This window comes from Pseudorasbora parva, chromosome 14 (genome assembly GCF_024679245.1).
Source record: "Pseudorasbora parva isolate DD20220531a chromosome 14, ASM2467924v1, whole genome shotgun sequence".
In the NCBI taxonomy this organism is placed as follows: Eukaryota; Metazoa; Chordata; class Actinopteri; order Cypriniformes; family Gobionidae; genus Pseudorasbora; species Pseudorasbora parva.
This window is the reverse complement of record NC_090185.1, coordinates 21605548-21611298: the sequence shown is the minus strand read 5'-3', so window position 1 is coordinate 21611298 and position 5751 is coordinate 21605548.

The window sequence follows — 5751 nt, the reverse complement described above, 5'->3', positions numbered from 1 at the left end:
TGATTTTGATGGTTGGGTATAGGCCTACTTTAAGTTGTTTAGGCCTACATTTATATGCATTTGATCGATTATTTATTTACATGCATGGTTGCTTGACATGATTTCGTTTTCTCAACTTTCTTTTTTCGTGCAGAGTCCCTTCACAATCCCTGAATCATTTCACGCTGCAACGAGCGCTTCGTCTTTGATTGGCCATTGCATTGGTTGTTGGGCCGGTTGTTGCATTGGTTGTTGTCCAAATATAGCTCTGGAGCGTACCGCCACCTCTCCGTGCGCCCAGAACGTGACTTTAGCGTACCGGTACGCTCATTTGCACATCTTCCAGAGCGCCCTTCACAATGCACGTTTCCTAATTCGTCCCACCGAGAATAACCGTTCGCGGAAGGCTTTAAGACCTTTCTATGTGCACGCTAACGTCGAATCCCTTTAAGTGTTCACATTTAGATTTTCGGCACATCATTTTGGGCGGATGCAAACAACGTGATTTTTGTTCGTGAGTCCAACATTCAGCCATGCAAAAAAAAAAGCATGCACTCTCCCTGATGGAAGACGTGATCAAAAAGGGAAGTCGTCTTTCACTATAATTGTAAGTTAATGCAGTATTTTAAATATTTAAGTAACTTGTCGTATTCATAAACTCATTAGGCTATTCAAACACAAAATAACTAATAAAGTCTCAAGCAGCAAAACCAATCCTCTAAGTTCTCTTTAATACAAAAATATGCATTTTCATTTATTCATATATGGTTGAAACAACATTTAGGTCAACATTTTAAGTGCCATTGTTTTATAAATTGTTTTATTGGCTGACATTTCAAAGTCCAGTTATTATGCTTTCAAATTTTATGCCATCTATGTATCTTCCTGAGAAAAAAAAACAAAACAACTTTTTGCGTTTTATAATTTTGAATAGAGGTTGATGGTATTTAATATCCCTTTAGTGTAGAAAATAAATATTCAGTAATTTGAGCTTGGAGTCACATTATGCCTACTGGACTGAACCATAGGGCCATTAAAATTAAGGTTACAAAAGAAAATTGTATTAAGAACGAGAATAAAGAAGTATATTGAGATATATTTAATACTTTGGTACTAAACTAATGAGTTACACGCACAGTATGGGAAAAATATTGATGGCACTCAGACAACAATGTTCAATTGTGTATCTAAAAGAAATGTGTTTGTGGTGTGGCAAGCAGCGGGGCGAGGGACCGCGAGAGCGGGCCGGTGGTTAATGTTAACGAGTGCCAGCTGCGTGGCACACCGGTCTCGTCTCGCGGCCATGTGACGGGAGCATAAAAGGAGGAACGAAGGCAGCGGAAGACGAGAGAGGACCAGGCCTGGAATTTATGTTTAGTTTTGTTTATGTGTTTGTGGGCAGTCGTCCGTGAGGGGCTGCCCACGTTTTATTTTGTGTGTTTGCGGGCAGTCGTCCGTGAGGGGCTGCCCGCGGTTTTACTTTCATTTTGTTTATTTGTTTTGAATTAAAGTTTGTTGAAAGTTCGCCGGTTCCCGCCTCCTTCCTTCCCATCTACGAACTTCATGACAGTGTTAAAAAAAATAGATGCATTTCTAGTTTATTTGTTGTTCAGAAAATATGAGACCATTGAAAATGGTTACCAATTAACTCATGGAGCCACATTGAGATCCCTATATCTCTGGAAAATAATGGGCCTTAAAATTAAGGAACCAAAAGTAAAACGTGTTTAAGAATTGGAATCTAAAAGGATATTAAGGTATCTTCAAAATTAACTGCAGGCGTGCAAACTTTTAAAAAAAACACAAGTGCTTTTTCCCTTTTTTTGAAATGTCACCTTTGGCTTATAATGCAACAAAGATTTCTAAAGTCAACAGATTTCACTAATAGACCTACCAATCTCTGCGTAAAAATAAAATAATGATGCCATCTTTCTAAAGTCATTTTTACACCCCTGTGAAAATTGTCATTCTGACCCCCACTACAAAATATTGAATCACTCAGTAAATATACATCCGTCACATTAAATATTTTGTCTTTTTTTCTTAATTTAAGACTGTCTTTCTTCAGAAACAAAATTAACAAAATCTGGTAAATTTTCAGAAATTTGGCAGATTTTGACACAGAATTACTCAAACGTGTTTGTCTGAGAACCTTTATACACACACTTAACTGCAGACACTGAAATAACTGTGTAGTACAGTACACATATTTTAAGTGTCCCTTATTATGTCCCTTATTTTCTTAAAGAACCACGATTGTCCCTTATTTTCTTTTCCAGAAGTTGGCAACCCTACGTATAAAACCCCTTCAATAGTTTCAGGGGAGGAGAGGAGTCAGCAAAATAATAATAATAATAATAATAATAATAATAATAATAATAATAACAGAGTACCGGCACTTCTTTTAGGCCACTTAAAGCACTGGTCCTGACAGACGTGTCGTATTCTCAAACAGGGAAATGGGAAAGTTATTTTTTAAAACTAAAACAAGGAAGAGGAGCTCAAAATTCAGCCATGCACACCACAATTTCCCCCACCCCCAATGTTTTTCAGGTTTTATCTTCCTTGAAGCTTAAATTCAACTTTTGTCAACTAGACCCATTCCTTTTAGACCAGTCATGAACGTTCACCGCCTTCCATATTCAACTTACGGAAAAAGTGTATCACATCTCCCTGTTCAAAACGCTTACACCATGTCTGCATCATCATTGCGCCAGACAGTTATGCTTTTTTATAATACGTAGTTGAATAAGGAAGGCAGTCTTGCGGAGTCTAGATATTTTACAAACCCGATTCCAAAAAAGTCGAGACACTGTACAAATTGTGAATAATAAAGGAATGCAATAATTTACAAACCTCATTTTATTCACAATAGAATATAAATGACATTCCAAAAAAAGTCACAAGATGGGTTCAGGAATACTTCCAGAAAACATTGTCGGTGAACACAATCCACCGTACCATTCGCCATTGCTGGCTAAAACTCTATAGGTCAAAAAGAAGCCATATCTAAACATGATCCAGAAGCACAGGCATTTTCTCTGGGCCAAGGCTCATTTAAAATAGACTAAGGCAAAGTGGAAAACTGTTCTGTGGTCAGACGAATCAAAATTTGAAGTTCTTTTTGGAAAACTGGGACGCCATGTCATCCCGACTAAAGAGGACAAGGACAACCCAAGTTGTTATCAGTGCTCGGTTCAGAAGCCTGCATCTCTGATGGTATGGGGTTGCATGAGTGCGTGTGGCATTGGCAGCTTACACATCTGGAAAGGCACCATCAATGCTGAAAGGTATATCTAAGTTCTACAACAACATATGCTCCCATCCAGATGTCAGCTCTTTCAGAGAGGACCTTGCATTTTCCAACATGACAATGCCAGACCACATACTGCATCAATTACAACATCATGGCTGCGTAGAAGAAAGATCCGGGTACTGAAATGGCCAGCCTACAGTCCAGATCTTTCACCCGTAGAAAACATTTGGCGCATCATAAAGAGGAAGATGCGACAAAGAAGACCTAAGACAGTTGAGCAACTAGAAGCCTGTATTGGACAAGAATGGGACAACATTCCTATTCCTAAACTTGAGCAACTTGTCTCCTCAGTCCCCAGACGTTTGCAGACTGTTATAAAATGAAGAAAGGATGCCACACAGTGGTAAACATGGCCTTGTCCCAACTTTTTTGAGATGTGTTGATGCCATAAAATTTAAAATCAACTTATCTTCCCCTTAAAATTATACATTTTCTCAATTTAAATATTTTATGTCATCTGTTGTATTCTGAATAAAATATTAATTTAAAACTTCTGCATAATTGCATTCTGTTTAGCTCATTTTGCAAGAAATATAACCAATGAAAGATTGTTAAATGTACAATGTGACGTTACACTTTAGTTACATCTTAGTAGAGCAGAATGGTTCTGTTTGCTTTTAGACAGTCAAGAGAGATTTTTGCTTAAATAGGCCTACTTTATAAATAAAAAAATATTATTTGAAGCCAAACAGTTTTATCCCTTGCACTACCAGTACATTTTTATGAGTACATTCCAAACAATACTTCCTTTTCAGTTAACTTATTGTGTAAATGTGGCCCGGGGCAATCACAGCAAGGGGTGACTGCCAACACACAAAATATATTCAGTTACACTTATGAAGCATTATGCACAGAATGGTTCTTTCTTTGTCTATGAAAAAGAGGTGTGATTATATCATGTTATGAGACTTGTAAAGTCAGATTAATTTAGGACAATTCAGACAGACAGTATCAGTCATTTAAATGACTGTCCCTATTTATCTGAATTTGTAGATATTTTAAACTTTGGTGCTGTCTCTGCATAGAAAAATAAAATAAAAACGTATTTCCCTTTATATAAAATACCAGTTTTTGCTTTTCCACCACCAATGACGATACTGAAAGTAATGTGACACAATCCCCCACAGCGCTTAAGCTAGTACCAGGCTAAAATGCATGTTTAAGCTGTTTTAACTGAAAGCAACTTGTCTTGCACTGACATATCTCAAAATGTGTCAGTGTCATTTTTTTGTTTCAAGATGCACAACAGTAATATTTTTTTTCTAAGGCACATTTACAAAAGCTTAGTAAATGTCCTATAAAGCCTAATCCTGGTTTAATCTAAATGAATAGTGCTCCCTAGAAAAAAAGGAGTCCCTAATAAACCCTCGTCACTAAAATCAGGGGCCAGTTGCATAAACTTAGCCACTATGTTAAGATTGTGTCTTAAGAAATAGTTTGACCGATTTAGAGGTAAATCAACTTAAAGGTAAGAGATCTTACTTTTCCAGTTCAAAATATACCAATCAACCTCCTTTCTTTTTCTTTTTTCTGTCTTGAAGAAAAAAATTAGATGACTTACTTTTTAGACTTTTTAAGACTTTTTTGGTTTATGAAACTGGCCACAGGCCTATTAAAGGGTTAGTTCACCCAAAAATGAAATTGATGTCATTAATGACTCACCCTAATGTTGTTCCACACCCGTAAGACATCCGTTCATCTTCAGAACACAGTTTAAGATATTTTATATTTTATTCCCAGAGCATGCAGTCTATGCACACTATACTGTCCATGTCCAGAAAGGGAATAAAAACATCATCAAAGTAGTCCATATGTGACATCAGTTAGTTAGTTAGAATCTCTTGAAGCATCGAAAATACATTTTGGTCCAAAAATAACAAAAACTACGACTTTATTCAGCAATGTCTTCTCTTCTGCGTTTGTTTTCAAACCTCAAATAAAGATTCAAAGGACAGAAAGCCCTTAAAACTAAATCTAAAATATCTTAAACTGTGTTCTGAAGATGAACGGAGGTCTTACGGGTGTGGAACAACATTGGGGTGAGTCATTAATGAAAGAAATTTCATTTTTGGGTGAACTAACCCTTTAAGGCCTCTTGAAATCAAAATGTACGTTTTTTTTTATGTATATGTTAGCTTTTATCTTATCTACAATGTGCTCCAAAACAATGACAAAATACACAGTTAGAAGATATTATCATTCAAAATGTACAGTCTCTCACTTCCACCAACATGGATCAACTCTGCACTTCAGCTTCTCATCAGATTTTCAGTTCAAACAATTACTATTTTCTATAATGGTTAATGGCATTATATAGGGGATAGAGAATGATTCAGACAGTGTACATATGCTTTCCATTGGACTGAATGAAGTCTGATTTCACGTTAGTTTCATCATGCCAAGCTTTGCCAAGCTCAATGGTTCTGGTCAAGCTGTGATTTAACCGAAACGCTTTT